Below are 21,378 nucleotides of genomic sequence, written 5' to 3' on the forward strand. Positions count from 1 at the left end.
CTGAGGACAATCAAGTATTCTGCCTAGGACTCACTAGGGAAATAATGTATAAATAATTGATTATATCATTTATAAATTAAAGGAAGGAAAACAAATTTTAAAAGCTAGTCTGAAAAATAAACATGTCAGCTAATAACTCAGGCATGAAAAGGGGTAAAATGTAGAGAAGAAGTAAGTTTACATTCTAGAGAACAAGAAACAACTTGTTTGTCAATGGCTGAAATAAGAGATATAATGAACTGAAAACCAAACCAAAATAAAACCAAAAAAACCCCAACCCAACAAAAAAAAACCCCAACAACAAACCAAGGATTAGATAAGAAAACAATAAAATGTCAAGTTCTAATATGGAAATAGAAAAGAAAAAATACTCATAAAAACGGGATTTTAGTGTTCTAAATATTGTAGTTTATCGAAGGACTGAAGCTAACAAGTACATTACATGATATAATTAATAGTTAAAGGTTATTGCACTGAAAAAGAGCAGACTGTCAAAAACAGGAAAACATTTACGATGCATCCTAGAATAGCAGAACAAGTGTCCTGATATTCTTTATTGTGATTATATTTCAGGGTACTTTACTAAGGTATTTCTAAATACCTTTTAAAGACATACCTTTTTTCTAAAACACATCCTATAATTTTCCTAGCTAATCAATATACCTAATGGGTAATGAAAACCAGCAGCAAATACAAGAACAAAAAGGTGTAGCTATCACTGGTAGAGTTTTACATTTTTTTTTTTCCTAAATATCAGTATGTGATGAAACTAATACTATAGGAAGGGAGCAGTCTTTTAAAGACATTCAGAAAAATGTGGACAATAATTTATGACAACGTAATTCAGAAAATTTGTAGTAATGTTATTAATGGATATTTATAATAATTTTTGCCCAAATGCTTTCTGATCTATCATTACAGCCAGGAATTGTTTATTACACAATAAACATAGAAGCACTCTCCAGAATTTGCTGACTAGGAATATTACTGTGTTTACTAGAAGATTTTGGTGAGTAGACGGACTATCAGACCACCAAATACACAGAAATACAACCTTGAAAATGTTAGTCATGAAACAGATATCTTAAAATTTCAACTTTTATTCTGTGAGTTGTTACTGAGGTATTACAGTATACAATAGAATGTAACCTACTGTTGAGGATATATGCATATTAATAAATCTGATATCTACTTATTTGGAGACATAAGTTACTTTTCACATGATGATAGATTTCAGGAAAGGACATGTTTAATGTTGGCTGGTACCATGGGTAGGTATTTTTAAATGGAAAGGGAAAGGAATTTATCAAGGGTTTGTCACTTGCATTCTCTTAACTGAAGCAAAGTACTGAGTCTTGTTATCTGCCATCTCCTAGTCATGTTTAGCACATTTCTTGTGAGCTGCTTCTCTTGATTAAGAGGAAGGCAGATATAATAGACATTCTAAAATCCAGAACAGACAGATAATCCGTGTTCCTCTAAAGAATGATGCGAATTTTATAACAGTTTAATTTGATGTTATTCCCAAGGGACAATGCCAAGAATGGAACCAGAGGACCGCTAGTGAAGTACAGATTGTATGTTAGCAGCGTGGTGCCTTCTCAGTCTTTTACTTCATGTTTCCTCGTTTGCCTCTTCTGAACTCACTCTCCAGTATGCTGCATTGGAAGCCAGCCATAAAAGAGTCTAACTCAGACAATAAAATCTGGATGATCTACTGAACTGTGACTGAGATTTGTGACCTGCCTTAAAGTGAAGCAAATTCAACAACATGACTTCTTACAAGCAGCTCTCACCAAGAGCCTGGCAGAATGTCAACACAGTTGTACTAAATATCTGACATGAAACTTGTGGAGAACCACATGGTATCTTCTTATTATTATTAAAATAACTTTTGAATATAGCTGAATTCACATGAAAAGGACAATAAAAAAAGGCAATTACAAAACCTTTCTTAAGAAAAAAGAGTGCCATACAACAATTAAATTATATTGCACAGACAATAAGAAAGAGGAACAAGACTAAAACAAGACTTCAAGCACTCTCCTGGACAACTTTGAGCTCTTTATTGAAGACTGAAAGTTTGAAGTCTTGTCCAAAATTTTCTCTGTGGTCAATGGACAAAGGGAAAGGTAACTCCACAATTCAAACCAGACTTAAAAGAGCTTCTGTCTTTCCACTTGTTATAGTGGGAGTGCTGAGCACCGAGGCTCCTAACAGGTTATTAAGTACTTATGTTTGTAAGTACTTATACTCCGTAGCAATTAATCCCACAGTCTGAATTATAGTGGTGCCTAGTACTATAATTAAATTTCTAGTGTAACATTAACATCTGGTTTTGTAGATACAGGTCTAACAGGAGATACGGGCAGGGATTTCCCAACTCTTGTAACATTAGCCAGATGCTGCTGGACAGTATTGTGTAAAGCTCCTGATTCCTATTGCTACTGAACAGTGCCTTTCCTGTTCCCAAACAAAAAATGCCTAACAAAAAACTACAAATATTTTCCTATTCATACTTTAGTGTATTTATCATCTTTCATATGGTTAATACTTTAGCCTTTTTGGGAAAAAATGAATTGCTCTATTTCTGTTATTTCTGTCAATTTTATCCTGCTTTACCCTTTTTTTTTTTTTTTAATTATTTCTTCTTCTTTTCTCAAAAAGATCAGAACAATGATAAAATATTTATACATTTCCCACCATCCATATGTTACTGGTTACAGATAAACTAACAGTTCAATAAAATCTCTTAAAGTTTCCTACAAGAAGTAAACTTTTATGTGTGGTCAGAGCTGAGGAACCTCCAGCATACGTGTTTGCCATTCATTCTAGAAAGAGACAATAGGTTTGAAATTTGGGGAACATAGTCCAGTCTTCGTAAACTGATGAAACATCAAACTGATTGCTCTTGAAAAACACTGAAATAATCAAAATTAAATTTGAATATCAATAGGCTCACACAGGGGGTGGAGAGAAGCAATAAACATAATATCTGGGTTTTAACCCCTATTAACATTTGTAATCTTCAGCAGTTTCTGCTGAAAAGGTAGTGATGTCACATAAATATTTATGCAAGAACTATATAGAAGTGTATAAGACAACACTGGAAAATATTAAAATATAAAGAAAAATGAATATAAATTTAAATGAAATTTAATAATATCAAAACAAAACACAGCAATTTATGGTCAGCCTTGTGTATGGATCAAGCCCTCTTCCTGAAATCCATCCATTTATCATGCAGCATTGGAGTCTCTTTGAAAATGATCCCATTGTAGTCAGCAACGCCCAGATTGCGAATGGAAGTTATTAATCAGACAGCACTACCACAATGTTTTCTACTGTCAAGACAACAACCACTACTGACTCTAATGACTACGAGAAGAGTTTGTTTTAAATTAGGATACACCTGTATGTGATAATTTGGTTTCATCATTTTCCTGCCTCGTTTTGCTACCCACTTAGCATTTCTAGTCGACAATTTTTTCTTAACTTTCCTGGTCTCAATTTCTATGTTAGTTTGTAGGATCACAGAAGAAATCTGACAATAGTAATTATGTCAAAATTTGTATTTTTTCATTATTGATTGGGAAATTCTTATTTCTCTTTGATTATGTTATTACATTGTAAAGAACCAAAGAAGATAAGAATACTATGGTATTTTTCTTGTATTATTATATCATTATGATATAAAAAGGTTTATTAATTGTGGGGGACAAAGGAGATATCCATAACATTTTTTAAACATGTTGTGTTCTGCAGTCTGGCTGACTGATATCATTCTGGCTGGCTGGATGAAACTTTGCTACCAAAAACAATTAGCACAGATAAAATCTAGAAATACCAAGACTTATTTAGAGAGACTTAAAAGAACTGCTAATTGAGAAATTTATATCTGTCTGACTTCAGGCAGATTAAGAGACTTGCTTTTCTATTTGGAACTTTATTATCAAAAAGATATTAAAATGTTAACAAATATCACATAGAAAGGAAGAAAGCCAGCATTGGAAAAAGACAGTGCAGGCATGAAACTGGGAATGCAACAAGAAAGATCTGAGAGAATAATATGTTTTAAGCAACATGTCATACATATTTGTGCACAAGTCATGTTACTATGTTCCACTGACCTGGGCAAGAGAACGTATTATGATCTTCAACCTCTTCTGTACGAGTGACGTGTTTCTGCAGGGAATGGATACCACATGGCTTTGTAACTCTTTGTTCCAAAACCTTACAGAAATGTGTCATTGAGACAACAAAACTTACACCTGGGCTCACTAGGTTGACCCTAGCAAAAGACGGAGCAGTGTCCTAGGATCAGGACTAAGAACAGTAAAATAAAAGAGGAAACAGCGGCATATTCTATCTAAAGAAACACTTGTAAAGGATGCATAAAGGAAGCATAAGTTTCTGATTGGCATGAAACCGGGGCAAGAAGCTGACAGCAGAGATATAGTCTGAAGTTAGGTCAACCGCTGGATTCAATTCTGCAGAAGTGCTAGTAAGGGCTGTCGCTAGAAAAAACAGCCTGCAAGGCTGGGAAAGAGACCACAGGTGCAGCTTGCCCCTGTACCGTCACAACAGTAAATAAGGTTATCTGTCATGATCAAGCCATCTGGAGGAGCACTTTATACTGTCCTAAATAGATGCTACACATTTATTTAAGGTTACAAAGAGTGCTTAAAATAACATTGATTTAGTAAGAAATAGTTTACATCCTATCATTAAAGGCAGTATCACAGTAAATTTGCAGACAAAAATTATATGAAGAATATTAAGGGCATTTTGGTACTGCTGATGTTAAAGTGATGATGCACAACATTAAAAAAGAAAAACAAGTGACAGTTCAAAATGCTAGATACAGCAGCTGTGTCAGAGGCTTTCAGTCTAGTACTGAAAGTTGTGATCTGGCCATCGATGCCTGGATATTTTATTCCTGCCTGCAGAAGTTATTGAAAGCATAGGCCAATTACATCATCAACAAGTCAAATTGTAATTAAAACCATAATCTACTGTGCAAGTACCAAGTTCACAAAAAAAAAAAAAAAAAGAGAAAGAAGCCCCACCTATCCTCTTTTTCTTGCTGGCAAGTTATATACTCAAGCCTTGCAATTAAGGGTATATATGTGAATCTATCTGATCATCGGATGATCTGTGGGATAAAAACTAAATTACAACTGAAAGAACAGGATCTGGATGGAGATGTAGCCTTACCTTACCTAACTCCTTCTGCTGTAGAAGAAAAAAAAAACCTATGTTAAAGGTCATTTTCTTTTAAGAAATCTGAATTATTACATTTATTTTTGTATTGCTGTCTCCTGGAACAGCTTTTACTATCGTGCACCCTTAGCATACTCCCTAAATGTCATAATGAGAAAATAAACAACAGCTATAATTTATTTTCTGAGAAGCAGACAGGTAGATTAAGATATATTACGTACTACACTGATAGTCTGCAGGTGAATTAATTCCAACTCCTTTTATGACATATTCGGTACTCTGAGAAAGATCTACCTGTCACCCGTTCTACACGTTAACTTCTCTGCAAAAAGCTGCCATGGTAGCATTTTTGTCTACAGCAGAAGGTTGCTACAGCCTCAACTATAAACTCAGAAAGTAGCTCCTTCTATGGCTAGCGGCTCTTTCCCAATAAACTTGCCACATTTAACTCATTTCTCTGTAACATCAGCTTTTTGGGGGTTGCAACATATAATGCTGAATAACATTGCAATTCTTAGACTTGTCTTTCCTGTTCTGTGTCACATTATAAAGGTGACTCTTTCTGCTACATAACTTCAGTGGCTCTCAGGGAACACAATGACCTTGTCAGAGGTCATTTTCTAACAGATGAGCAAATCTTCCATATAAACATGATGTCTTCAAACATGAATTCCCCCATTAGATTTAAGGATGCAGTTTAACTGAGCAAAGACATTAAACCTGAAATGTTTCCTAACTTTATCAACAAGGAGATGATTAAGTAAGGCTACCACACCTTTTCTGTGCTACTTTTTAGCACCATTTAAGCATTTAACCTGCTATTGGAGTGCTGCCTTGACAACAGCCTGAAAAGAGTAATAAATTAGTACTTCCCCAGGTGGGCTAGGTGGCTGATGTATCAAGTGGAGGAAAGCAAACAGCCCCTTAAATTAACTTTTCTTCACCAGTAATCACAAGTCAGATCAGGGTAATACCCTTTGGCACTTTTCTGGATAGTGAAAGAAAAAAAATCCAGACTTTGCAATAAGGTCACTTACTGCAATGTAATATCTCGCTGTACATTGGGATGATGGAGAAGATGTGAGCATCTTTTTCTCATGCTTGCCAGCTGAATTAACTTGCTGGAGGAACAAATCTTCCCCTAGGAGATTTCTTTCCAAGTTGCAGGCTGTAACTCACAGTTCCAGTTCTCTCTGCATCCTTGGGAGTGTATGCCCATTTCTCTTTCTGTGTTCCATTCCTCCCTCATGTATTCCCTTTCTGGAATCTGTGGAAATTCTGCTCCCTTTCTCCTGTGTTTTTTGGCTGTTGTTCCGTTGTTTTTTTTTTTTAATAGGTTTGTTCCACCCACTCGGGGAAGTCAGGAGTAGACTATCCTGCTTTTCTCCCCACTGCTGCAAAGAGATAAATAATTTAAGTAGCAGGTCTGGATGGTGGGATGACTGAAGACAGACTGGGGCAAACCCATGTGATAAAGAGCAAGGCACAAAATTAATACTACAAGTGCTGTAGTATTGTGCTTGTATCAGGCTATAATGATTTAGAACTGTAGTATTAAGGTACAACTGCAATAGGTGCTATAAAATCGTGTTCAGTTAGGAAGAATGAAACTTTTGGTTGTCTAAACCAGTTGAAAGAATTAAAAACCAGATAAGCTTTTAATGGATTTTTGAGCAACCTGATATATTGCTAAGGACTAGCTTGTTACAGGATCTATATTACAGCTTGTGAAGTGAGACCTATAAAATCTAAACCATGTGACAGAAAAATGATTGATGGCAATAAACTCATTTTCAAAACTGGAAAAAAAAAATTACTTCTTTTAAAATGAAACCAGAGTAACGAAGAAGTTTGTGCAGGAACTCGAACACATTGGCACATGGTCTTCCAGGAGTATTGTGTCATCCCCTGGCTGTAGGAGGAGGACCCTTCAGCAAACGACAATATGCTCCATATTCTCAGCAACAGTGAAACCTGAAACATTTGAGGAAAGTTGTAGCTACTATTTTCTACTCATACACATTAATGCCACAAAGCTTGGTAGTAGTACTTCTTTGGTAAACTAGTAGCAAATTTAGAGCTTTAAAAATTATTATTAAATTACTTCAGTAACTAGAAATACGCTTTCTTTACTTTCTACAGTTGATAAACTTGGTCACAGCCCAAAGTCAAACTGGAATTTATTACTTCTATGCCTTTTTAGCATCAGTGCTTAGTGGACAAGATTTTTCTGAAGGCTTGGAAAAGCAGACAAAATTGTCATCAACCTAATCTTGGAATAGTCTTGAAGTTGACTGTAGCAGTCATTATTATAGTTGTGCCTAGACAGTGTAGTAAAATATCTAGTTGACACTACAGATTTAAAGCAAAATTATCTGAATGATGGTGGTGAAATTGCCCTTTTAGCCAAACAATGATCTGCAAGAGTATCTGCTCCTTCTGATCATTGGAGTGAAATTTGTAAACTGTCTTCTCAGAGACTCAAAACAGAAATAGCCCAACAGGGCACTCAGTCTGACTAAAAGAAAGCAGTAGCAGCATCCTTGTCCACCAGAAGAGTAAAATAAAAAATAAACTAAATGAACACACCATTCAGCTTTTATTTGCACCAGTTAGAAGTACAAAGGAATGATGAAATAAAGAAAAAATATCTTTCATTGCCTTTAACCTATGGCTCACAGAAGGTGTGTTAATAGCATGCGTGACACTGGTTCTGCTCACTGCACAGTGCTAAGGAGAGTGACACCCACATGAAACTTTCTGTTGCTAATTCTAACAGGCTGCCTTAATTTCTTGAAAATATCTATGGATATATTTGTAACTACAGTTCCTCTTATTCAATCACTATCTAAGTCAACAGAACGATCTTCATCAAGACAGCTTGTATTTATCACACTTCATGTACTTAAATCGTATGTCACCCAACTCAGCAAAGTCCAAGGAGGTTCTTGATTGATTCTGAAGTAAACCATACGGTTAGCTAGTAAGTCAGCAGAACTAAATTCACTTTCAAATTAACTTTTATGTAATTATTATTAAATACTATTGTTTCAACATTTGTTTTCTGTAGTCTTTGGTTTGCTTAAAATGGCAACGGTAATTTACTGGTTAATGAGATGTTTTTCTTTCTTGGGCATCTGCATTTTGATGTATATTTGCTGGATCATATAGTGTTATTCCACAGCTCTTCTGCCTCATTGAACAAGGAATGTGCTCTGGGCAGGAATGAGGATCATGTAAGTGAAGGGTGCTGTCACATATTAGACCTCTCTCAAATTCCTGGCAGAAGTTGCAAAATGTGTTAATAAGGAAAGCAGATGTTATCAGACAGGCATTTAAAATTAATTAAAGTAGTGCTATGTAGAAATGGATTCTAGAGCCTATCATAGACTTCCTAGAGGATATTGCACATCCCCTAAAATGTATGTCCCACAGCTGTTATCAAGGGGTGCATTTCCTGTTTCTGGAGCCATGGAGCTCACTTGAGACTTTGTCAGCTATTTGAAGAATGATGAACATTTCCAACTTCAAACATTAATTAGTCTCTAATACTAAGCTGTGTCATGAGCATATGAAGATTTACATGATGCTGATTTTCCCCCCAGATAGGGTCAGCATCTTAAACTGTGTACTCAGATCAGTGGATTCTTTTAACTTTAGTGTCTATGGTTGATTGACATAAAGGATTTTAGGCTTAGCCTTGTAATAATATAACTGCCTGGATTTCTGACTCTCACTGAAGTTTTTAACCCCAAGATAGGTGCTTAAAATTCTCAGTTGACTTTTTTAATCTTTCAGTTAGGTAAAAAAGAAACAGTACCTTCTGACTAGTTTCTGTATGGATAGACAGACTCTTAACACTGATCTGTAGACCAAGACAGAGTCTATGTGCTGCTAGGACAAGCGCATGAACTGGGTACTGAAGTGTCAAGCTCCTATGGGACTAGTTTCCTCTGCAATGCCATCAGAATCATAATGGTACGCATACTTGGACACACACACACAGGATGACCTTATTCATAAAACTGTAGGGAACTCAAGAACTTCTCATCACTGCAGTTTCTGGAGGAAGTGTAAAGAATCCAGGATTCCTTGTGAATCCTTCTCTTCGTTCCCTGAGTCTTTCACCTGTCTGTGCCAGCTCCTATGAAAATTTCCTACACCAAAGGTGGGCTTTGAAATTAAATTAATAATAACGTGTGAAACTCATACAACAGCAGTCAGTACCACACAAAAGCCCTGGCAGAAAGTAATAACTATACTAAGTACAGACTTGGAACTGTGAACAGTCAAAAATGCCTTAGGCCACTCTGTGCCAGGCTGATCCAACAAAATATAAAAAAGCCGTTTAGTCATCACAGCCTGCTCAGGTGCTCTGAATGAGGAAGGATCTGGAAAAAATAGTAAGGAATGACATAGCTAGAGACTGTATAATACGTTATGTAGAAAGCATCTAACTAAAATTTACACGGACAAACTGAATTCTAGTATTTGTAACTTCTGGTCACTTGGTTTAGGAACTTTAAAGATCTTTGTTGCACTGTACCACTGTACCATTGCCCCATGTTAGTTCAAAAATACTTAAAAGTATTGTGTCCCTTTTAAAAATATCAGAATTTTGACCATGAAATAACTCTCAAATCTGTGTGATATTCAGTTTTATCCAGTGATTCCAACCAGCTGCTATACAACTCAATAAGTGTGAATCTGCTGAAGTGGGATCTCACACGTAATGGGTTTGAACTACGCTGACTATGTGTGTAAAAGCCTGTTTGTGTTTGACGGACACAGCACTACTGCCAGTTCTCAAAGATATAAAGTATTTTCTAATATAATTTTTTCATTTGCTCTTATGCAGCTTCTCAGAACACAGGAAGGGTCATGGATTTCTCCTTCTTCTTGTGTAGATTTAATTGGAGAGCCGGAACGTGTAGGAATATGTACAGCATTGTACCCAAATTGAATGAAAACAGTTAAAAATCAGTTGTGATTCCACTTGCAAATTCTGCTAGCTGACTGTAGAGTAAGGAGTACCCTATACTATCTAAATGGCAATTGGGGAACATGAATAAGTGCTGTTTGTGAGACAGAACACCACAATACTGTCCACTACTGCATCCGAGATGGTTTAAGTCCCCCCGTGGTGTCTTCTGCCAGAGCCATCCTGAAAGCTCGAGGACAGACCTGCTTAGGTCAGCAGACACCAATTAAGATGGCTGGTTCTTTGTTGCATTCATTCCTCTTTTATGCACGTTTTATGCTGAGGATTTTACTGCACCTTTGCCTTTATTCTGCTTTAGGTGCACCTAATATGTCACATTTTGTTTTTCTTTCAAACAAAATGTAGTGTCTGTTTGTTAACATCTATCATGTAACATCATAAATTTTCATAATATTTTCAAAACCTGAAAATCCTAATGTTTCTATACTGCATAGATCACATGCCAAAGGAGGCTCTGCAACATCCAGATAGCCTCCAGCTGCCTTTGTAGTCATAGCAGAATGCTGGCTGCTAAGACAGTATAGTTGTGTAAAATTCTGTTTTGTACAAGCAGGTACAAGAAGATCATTAAATGCCAGGTAAATCAAGAGAAAATTTTTAACCCCCCAAAATCTCATGCTTCTCCTAATGTTGCTGCTATTTTAATTTATTAAAAAAACAAAAAACAAAAAAGGCGCCATGGTTTAAATAATTCAGAGCAAACAGGAATGTTATTACTGTTTTACCCAACTGCTAGTTCTCCACGTGTCATTCGCACTTTCTTTTTCATCATAATCTAAAAAGTAGAAGTTATTATGTTGTAAGAAAAGGAACAACCAGAAACAAAACATTTCTTTGTATAGCCTAATTTTATATAATAGTGAAGCATGTCTATCCAAACTTGCAACTCAAAGAGTAAGGGAATTCAGAGGCAGGAATGAAATCAGATGTTGCTGTAGGTCCCTAATTCACATACTCATGAAGTGTGAGTAGTATTACACAAACTTCTAGCAAATTTTTTGTTTCTTCTTATTTCGGCTTATTTGTAATGTATGTGTACTTGCCTTTAGATCCAACCCCTGAAAAACAGATATAGTATTACTTATTCTGCTGAAACCATGTTTTTTACAGCATATCTTTTTGCTTGTTATCTTCTGTTCCATTTCTTATATTCCGAAAGATCATTCCAGTGTACTGGTTATTTCCAGATTGTTTGTTGATCCAAGGCATTAGTTTGTTTGCTTAAGAACACAGCAAAATATGAATAATCCTTTTCCATTTCCTCCTACTTGCATCTCTTGCCTTCTCTCAGAATAAGTGGCACTAGGGAACAGCTTTTCTTCAGGTTTTAGTTATTTATAAGGTTGCTCAAAAATATACATAAATTGAAGACTGCGGAGTCCCATGAAAAAACTTTCTCATGAGCCTCAAGATATTTTAAGTTCTTTGTTAAATTGTTTCTTGACCGTACCCTTTCCCATAAAGCTCCTCTACACCACCTAGTAAAGTCCTGTGTATTAAAACAACCAACCAACCAACCAACAAAAAAACTATTAAGAGAGGGACACAATACTTAAGTACTTTTGAACTAACATGTTAAATTGGTTAAAAATAAATGAAGCAATCAGAACTCTGTAAGGGTCTCCTTCTTGCTTTGCACACCACCAGGAAATCTGGGCATGATGAATATGTGTAATCTTGCCCTTGCAAAGAAGAGTAGTTCAAAGCACATGGGACAGTGCAGTTCATATTCAAAATTCACCCATCAGATCGGTTTTTGTATTGGCTGTTCTGGCTGTATTGTCTGAGATAAAGTCAGAAGGCCACCTACTGCCATTTGATTAAGGATAATCAAGTATGTTAATTTTGACTTTGAGAATATCTAATTTGTCAATAAATATACCTATTTAATTTATCAAAGACCAGATCTATTTATCAAAACACCATTTTGGTAGCCATTATAAATTCTGTTCAGTTGATTTTGCAAGAGTGACTACTTTGGTATTGTCCACCTAGTTTTTTAGCTTATTTTAAGTGATGTCCACAGTAATAGAAATTGTTCTGCAATGGTAGCTAAGGTGATACTATTCTTGTCTTTTTTAATTATTAGAGGTCTTTTAAGCTGCGCTGAGAAAGACTACAAGGATATTCGGTGCAGAATGTTACAAGATAGAAAGGTACAAAATCAAAGACTCGCCTAGAGGCACCAAGGCCTCTTGTTAAAGCAGTTCTTTTTACTTGCACAATTAGAATACTTGTTTGAGCCTGATAAGATTTCAGTGCATATTGCATTTATTTCTATTTTATATTTATATTCTGTGACACCACTATTCACATGGAATGCACAGGGCTAATTTACTCATGTCCTAATATGAATAAGTCAGTTGCTGTCTCTTGTGATAAACTGTTGTGCATTAAAATTCTTCCCCTTGTATATGGTTATAATTATACCAATGAGAAACAGCATTGCAAGGATCTTTTGACATAGCAAGTATCTTATTTTCTTTATGTGCCCTCTAAGAGAAAAAAAAAAACAAAACAACAAACATTTTAAGGTGGAAAGGCATGAGAGACATAAATAAAGAAAACGTTGAACACATTTGCATTAAGTTTAGAATTTCTCACCTTCTGCAAAGCGCTCTTTCTGCATATAATAATATAAGAGTTTGTTCTTTGTACAGTAGTTTTCAGTTACCTGAAAATACACGTTGTAGTAGCATGTTCAAAAAAGAATATAACAGACCGTAAGTTTCTGTTAAAAGAATTCTATCAAGGTAAAGAAGAAAGGAAACAGAAGAAGCTATACATTGCTAGTATGTGGTGTCATGAGCTGTTGTAGGTCTTTAATTGTCATAGACAAGATGACAGAAGCTACTTATATCAGTTTTATGGACTATTTATATACCAAAGTCATTTGGACTCTTGAGTTTGTTTAAAAAAAAATCCAAATGTAATTAACGAATTCTCAAATTTTAGGCAGAAAGCATATCCTAAAGCAATTTTGATCTAAGTCTTTTAATACATGAGCAAACTAAATCTAACCAAAAGAAAAACTGGGAAATCCTTTTAGAAGAGGAAACACCAGGATAATGTAGAACAAGCTCTGATGGACACACCTGTTTCGTACTTCTCTGCTTGCAGTGGCTGTGACAGAAGAAGGTGGCCTTTCCACTCTTTTGATGATAGAGTGGTTCAAAAAGCAACTTAGTGTTGTTAGAGTCTTGTAGTTGCCTAAAATTGTTATGTTTCCAGGTTTATGTAATGTTCTAGGAACTGCAGTGACTCAAGATAATGAATTTATGCAGGTAAGCCTGGAATTTTTGGAACTATGTAGTAGAAGCAATATGTGAACATTAGAGGATGTGTAGTAAAGGTTCCCGAAGGTAGCTATAAAGCTTTTTTCTTCTGCTTAGGTAGCTTGTATATACAACATGCATCTTTCCATTAAGAGACAGCCAGAATACACGGAAGAGATGAGGATAACATGAAAAAGATGAGTATTTTTGTCTGAACCTCAGAGGCTGGGATGCACAAAAGAAAGTAATGTTGGCGTGGAGGGTAGGATGATAGGTCAGGTGGGCTGAGCATCCAAATTCCACTGGCCTTTTTGGGCAACACTGTACACAGCTTCAGGGGGAAACAAACTCCTGAAAAATAAGATTCTACTATGGAAGAAGGCAGAGGTGTGAACACACGTGAACTGAAAAAACTGTGAAAAACTTTGGAGGAAGGAGAAACCAAGAAGTTGCAACTCCTACAGATTTCAGAGATAGAATCTGTTATTGACATAGAACCTTCATTACCTAAGGGGAGAATCTGAAAACAAAGCCACACAGATGTTCCAGGATCTTCTGAGCTGTCTTTCAGTTGCTTTTACAAGGAAAACTTTGAGAGGATCTTGTTGTCCTAGTCAAAGCTGTTACCACAACTGCTGAAATAATGAAACCCATTTTATAATCTGTAGTTTACAGAGATAAAAGCAAAAGAGTTTTCTACAATAACATATTTTCAGATATACTTACTTATTAGATTATTCTTGTGCTTCTAATGTGTGATCCAGCAAGATACCCAACAAAATAATTGTAAGAATGCTGGTGCCTGCATAAATTCCTATTTACTCAGAAGTCAGCAGGCAACCTCCAGATTCAAATTTACACATCCCTGAACACATGATGTGTGTTGAGGGATCAGAATCAAATCAAAGCTCTAAGTCGCAATATCAGAAATGGCTAAACAAGCCAAGTCTGTTTATCCACCCAAGTTAGGAAGAATGTGTGTTAATAATCCAAAACTGAAAGAAACACTATAGAAAATAGATTTTATTTGGGGAGGAAAGTAAGTTTTACATAATGTTATATTGTTTGCTGATGGAAAGCTACTTATTGTATAATTCTGATGTTTATACAGTGTGGCTTTATACTTCTGCAGTTGTCTTTTTAATAGGCTCTAAATGAATAAAATATACTTTTCCACTACAGCACAATGAAAGCTCCCTAAATCATTCTAGCCCTTAGAGAAATCTGAAAGAAAAAGTGGATATGCAAGATCTGTTTTATTTACAGTATAATTAAAGTAATTATGGTAGCTGTTACAGCAGTATACCTTTTATAACTCCATAGCTGAAGTGAGAACTTAGAAAAAACTCAGAAATCCAGCAAACTGACTGGGGACATTATTTTCACAAGTTATTGATAACCTTCTAATTTACAAGAGCAGCAAAACATTAGTTTGCAAAGGACCATCAATAAATATTCTAAACAAATAATATACCCAGGTGCAGGCTCACTGGATATTTCTTTTATATAATAATACTAATGCGTGTATCTACAACCAGATGAAAACTTAATTTTTAATATATTACTCTTATCCAAAGCCATGTTTTTTCTGGTTTTCATTTTTAAATTAAATAGATAACTTTTCCCTTGATACATTTCTTCATGTGTGTTTTTAATCACAAAATGTATTTTTGTTTGTGTTTGTGTCATAGAAATATTTTTCATATTTCATTTGCCTCTTCTGAAATTACTTTATCTCTGCAACTAAGACAAACCTGGATTTTTTTTCAGATAAGTAAACATGTCCTTAGCATGAAACATCCCCATCTGACTGAAGTGAAACGACTCATCTTTTTAGAGACATACCAAGATATGAAGACTTTCAGTGTTTGACAATAACATACAAAGCACATGTTATTAAATGTTCATGATTTCAATAGTTATCAAACTAGAATACATGAAAGGTTGCAGTATTTTCCTAGTCCTGGAATACTGTTGCAATGATAGAGCTGATCTGGTTCTGGGCTGCCAGTGCATATTAATTTTTAGCCAAGGGCCATCATACTCCAAAAAGCTTAAAATCCCAGCTGATAAATGAAACAAGTAAGATGGTTTTATAGAGGAACTTCTAGTATTCAGCTGAATTTTCCTAAAAATGAGGATGCCAGTTGTTCTTTGGGTTGCAGAGTGGGCAGCACGAATGTAGATAAAAAAATTTCAAATATCTTTTTTTCACAGTCCCTACAGAAATGCTTCATTCTCTTTTTTTTTTTTGTTCTTATATTAAAATTCCAATGCTTCTCTGAATACTTGTTAAAATCTTTGATTGTAGTGTCTAATTAGAATAGAAACAGAATATTTCACATATTGTTCCCCTTTAAAACAAAGAGCTACTAACACTTGATAGAAAAAAAAAATTGTTTTTTAGAAAGTATTTTAGAAAATCTAGGAGTTGAGCATAACTTTTTATTTTTAACAGGTACTATTTAACAATCAAAATAGAGATTTCTGCTTTCGAATTGCTGAATCAAAAACATAAGAACATGTTAACCTTGAAACATCATTTTCCAGCCACCACTGTGGTCATAATTTCCTTCTCTGCACCGTATCTTTAAAATACCCCATTTGGAGGAAAGCAAACTGAATTTCTCTTCAAAATGTAATCAGCACAGAAGCCTTGATAGAAATTGCATTGACTTCTTCAGGTCCTTTCTGTCAACTCAACCAAAATAGGTTGTAGTCTAAGGATTTATTTTCCAGGTCCTTGATGATTCAGGGCAAATTTTTCTTACCTACTTTAAAGGAATGTTAAGGAGCCTTTTGCATTTAAAAATGAGTTTTAATTGGGTCCTGTTACTTACAAATCTTAACTAACTAATTTTTAGTCTTTTTATGATTTTTGTGCATTTACTAATTAGCCTAAGTCAAATGAACAAGATTATATCAATGCATTTATAGTCTACCTCTCTTCTTCAGGGTCATTGGCCTAGATAGGGTTACAGCAGTACAATCAGTAAAATCATAGAATCATAGAATCATTTCAGTTGGAAGAGACCCTCAGGATCCTTGAGTCCAACTATAACCTAACTCAAGCACTAAACCATGTCCCTAAGAACCTCATCTAAACGCCTTTTAAACACCTCCAGGGATGGTGACTCCACCACTTCCCTGGGCAGCCTGTTCCAATGCCTGACAACCCTTTCCAGGAAGAATTTTTTCTTAATTTCCAATCTAAACCTCCCCTGGCCTAACTTGAGGCCATTTCCTCTTGTTCTATCACTTGCTACTTGGAGAAGAGCCCAATACCCTCTGTGCTACAACCTCCTTTCAGGTAGTTGTAGACAGCAATAATCAAACCAAGGATTTCAGTTGTGTATCACAAGGGTTCCTGAATGGTGTCTCTGACACGAATCTGTCACTAAGCACATTCAGCCACTTTGTTTCAGCTTGTGCAAATGTCAAGCTGTTTCCGTTGAAGATTTTTTTCCTCTGTTATGGTTTTCTGAGAAAGATGTACCTTATTGGGACAGAGGAACAACCAAAATACTGCACAAACATAGCTCCTACTGAAATACGTAGGTCTCCCAATATGAACAGTTAAAAATTTAAAGAACTACTTAATAATTCCTGAATATATGGGTCAAACTTCCAATTGCCCCTATCTTGTTTAAATAGCCACCTGGATATGTAGTATCACTGTCATCCTGAAAATGCACATCAGTTCCAAGCCTCCCAATGTTCTTGTTAAGCACTAAAGCTATGCCACGCATTTTCTGGCCAAGCACATGTTTGACACTTGGCACCCTCAGATCTCCTTATGCATAATCTCTTCTCATGTCCATTTTTCACTTTGCCAAAATCTAAGTTTTGCTTGTGTTTTAAAAATATTCCCTCTTCTTTCAGATAAAAGTTGCTTCTGTGGTCAGAGAACACAGAATCTGTGTAGTCTACAAAACATGGCCTGAAGTGCCACTCATTTTCCACAGACCCAGCAATGTTTTCATACACTACCCACTCCTGCATTCCCATCTAAAATGTCATCTATATCACTATCAGCTTTAAATGTCTTTACCTATTATGCATCCTCAAATTTCTCTTTATCACAGGGACATCAATATGCAAGATTATGTAGTAATGAATAGCATTGTCTGGTTATTCAAGAAGGAGAAGCATGAAATAAAATTTTATTACTAACAGTTATAGCTTTGAAGAAGAAAAATCAGCACTGAAATAATGAATTCCAATAATTTGTTTTATATTTCATGTTATGTAAGAGTCTTCCAAAGAAGGCTGAACCTGTGTCTTGCTTCCCAGAGTTGAAGAAGATCATGAGAACAAGGTGAGCACACTGCAACACTACCCTGCACTATGCTCCCAGCCTTCTGCAATTTACAACTCAATGACCTTCCCTAATCATTTACACTTTTCTTTCTCAAACCTGACCAGCTGGTTTTTGAACCATATAAAACTCAAATATCTAAAACAATCCATGGCAAGATGGTCCACACAATATAGAATCAATCTCCAGTAATATTCCAGTAAAAGGTATTATACTTTTGTAATTTTTACTTGGCATGTATGTCTGGGAAAAAGTTCTGCTCTGCAGAACTGTATTCATATATACAGGTATATATAAACTGCAAATAGCATACTGGACTGGGCTGATGTGGGCAGACCTTACTCAAACCAACATTTCAATTTAGATTAAGATGCTCTGAATTAGCGTTAGGAAATCTGTTCTGTAAGCCATTTATGAAAGAAAGCACCTTTTAGTTCACCTCCGACCTTCATTCTTCCACATACAATCATGTCAAAGGCAATAAATGAATGACAGAACTATTCAGTCAGCTATTACCTAGTTGTCTACTCAGCTGGATTATTTTAACCTCGACTGCTTCTGAAGAAGCAGGTGAGAACTGGAGAAATCTTCAAAAATTAATATGTAAAAAACAAACAAAAATCCAAACTCTCCAAATTCTTCTTGCTCTTTTCTACTGCATAAGATTGTTTCTGATTTAATTCCTCTTAGAAATACGGCATTCTATTTAAAGGCGCTTGTGCTGCTTGACCATAGCTTGAAAACTGAAACAGTTCATGAACAACATAGAAAATCTTCTAGACTGCAAAAAGATAAACTTTTAATCCCCCCACCCCTCCAAATAAAAGCAAAGAACAGACCCTTTGAATAATACTGAATTTACCAATTGCTGAAGAAGCCAAGAGACATGTATTACTAACTACTCGAGAACCTATTGTTTTTTAGATAGTTCTGCCTTTCTTATTAAGTGGTGGAGAGAAATGTTGGCAGAGAATATTCTACCAGCAGATGGTACTTAAGTTGGAATTAAATACTGCCAATAGTATCACATTTGGACACCATTCAAGTATGAACGCTTTCATACAAGAAATGACTAAGTAAGCCAGGACTTCTCAGGTTGGAAAAGAAATGACTGAGTGGGAACGTGACAGAAGTTCATAGGCACGGATAGAGATTAATTGTCCAATTTCCTTTCCAATAAAAAAAAAAAAGTACAGGGTGTCAAATGAAGCTAGCAGGCATCGTGTTCAACATTTAAAATCAGTGTGTAGGTGAGCGTTACTAAATACAAACCAGACACATCTGGCTCTGGAAGTCTGGAAAGATGTAAATTTTGTCATGGCCCAGTGCTAAAAAAAAGGATGGAGTTTTCAGAAAATAAAAGTATTTAGGGAATGTCAGCAGAATCACCTCAATGAAAATACTGTCACGATGCTTAGAAATGCCATATTGAGTAAACCGTATTCTGTGCAGTTCTATAAAGCTACTTTATGTTTCCATTATTAATGTAAAGCAGTATTTTTGAGTTACAGCTCTATGACTTAAGATTTATTTAATTCTATTGCCGATTCTGATTGCTCAGATTAAATTAGACTCGAGTCAAAAGTGGTATGTACCTGCTGAATGTAGGATCTGGTACCATTATTCACCATTTGCCATGCAAATGATCACACTGTACATACTGATCCTATTTATCATTTAAATTAAGACCTTTCATAATCATTTATCACGTACTTTCTTCACAGACAAGTATTTTTTCATTCTCTCATTGCATGTTGTTCAAATTTAGTTTACATATTTTTGTGTTGTCAATACTTTTACTTCATACAAATTATGACGTACTATTACTCTGAATAATCAAGAATTTACTAAACTCTACTAAAAGTTATATCTAAACATAAGAAGTCTAAGAATAACAGTGCTTTCAAAAGAAATGTAGGCACACTTTTGAAAGCCACATTTTTAAGAAATTGTACCTCTCTGAATTCTTACTTGCTACAGACTTGAGGTGCGCTTTATGGGTCCTGAATTTTGTTTGACTTTGCATTAATTTATTTTCTGTAAGTCACAAGTTAAACCTACTTGAAGAACTCATGAATAAAAACATTTTTACTACCAGTTTTTCTGTGATGTGATGTGATGTAGGCGATGGAGCTGAAACATTCACACTAAAACTCTAGGTTACTTTGCTGTTGTCTTGAATTCTCTGAACAGGCAGATCAGTAAGATTAAGTTTTTGCATGAATTCAGAAATGCAATTCCATTTTGTTAGTAGCAATCAAATTCTGCCTTTTGCCAAGGAACACCAGACCAAATTCTAAAAAATCTGGCAGCTGCATTTCTGTGACAGAACAGAATTTGGCCAAGTGTTGAATAAAATTGCATCTTTGGGCCATGTGACAAATGTGTAAGCATCTCCTTCTATGGAATTCTACTGGCATTTTCTAAAACTCTTAATCTTTCACTGAATTTTACAAAGTGCAGACGGAAATGAAGATAAATTCACCCTAGAAATTTCATAGCATAGAGAAGTCTCATACAAAAAAGTTCTGAGACAAAGGAAAACAAGTAAACTCTTCATTAACTATGTTCTTAATGAAATATTCATTTGATATCATCATAGGTGAACTTACATGGGAACACAGGTCCCACCACACATGCAAGTGTTTCATTTAGTGTACTTTGTTGTGACCTATGGCAATGCTGAAGCAGTTTAACATTATGAAAAGTGATTTATTTCAGGATCAGCCAATTTGTATAGAATCTAACCTTGTTACACAGGTAGAAGTACTTGCCCTTGGCTATTACTTAGCCTGACCACAGGGCTTTCTGGAAACAGCAAAAGCTTTATAAGTGTCAGCTCATGGCTAAATCAATGTTTATGCATGATGTACCTTTGAATAGCAAACACTTGCTGCCTGCAAGCTAAACAATGTTTTTATCTGTTTGCCTATTTCTGGTCCTTCAACCACAGCACAGGGTGTTGCAAATCGCATTTAGTAACAATTATCTGCTGGAATTTCATGAAGAGGAAAGTAGCATGATTAATGAAAAGTGACATACAGAGATTACTTGGCTATACTGGTCTCCTTGGTGAATGGGCGACTCTGCTGAACTGAAGCCTGACCTTTGTTACTTTTAACGAGGTCATGGTGAATGCTAAATGCTTGAAAGATTAGCCACTACAAATGTTTCAGTATTACTTAATGATGCTGTCACTAATGAACTGCAGGTAGGCAATTAAATATAATGATCCAGTTCTCACCTCTGAAACAAAGGTTGAATTAAAAAAAAAAAAAAAAGGCCATGTTTTCTGTCAAGGTGTTTAAAATATTAATACAACCTCAGAACTCTTATTAGATCATGTTTTCCTCACACACAGGTAATTAAGAGTCTAAATTTGGATAAGCCAAAGAGTCCATCTTTGAAGGGGCTGGTGGCTCAACATCCTGCACTCTGCTGTAAAGGTGTGTGGTGGTCTAATAGTATAAGACCTGAAGTTTTCTAACTTTATTGTCACTGAACTAGCATCAGACCGCTTGTAGCAACGCAGTGTAAATGAGAGGTAAGCCTCAAGGTAA

At 35.6% G+C, this 21,378-nt stretch overlaps 1 protein-coding gene across 19 annotated transcripts in view; it reads right to left on the reverse strand.

The window, feature by feature from the left end:
• TENM3 (teneurin transmembrane protein 3) overlaps positions 1-21,378 on the reverse strand; it is a 1,336,783-nt gene that overhangs the window by 603,652 nt on the left and 711,753 nt on the right. The window lies entirely within an intron of this gene.

This window comes from Patagioenas fasciata, chromosome 4 (assembly GCF_037038585.1).
Source record: "Patagioenas fasciata isolate bPatFas1 chromosome 4, bPatFas1.hap1, whole genome shotgun sequence".
In the NCBI taxonomy this organism is placed as follows: Eukaryota; Metazoa; Chordata; class Aves; order Columbiformes; family Columbidae; genus Patagioenas; species Patagioenas fasciata.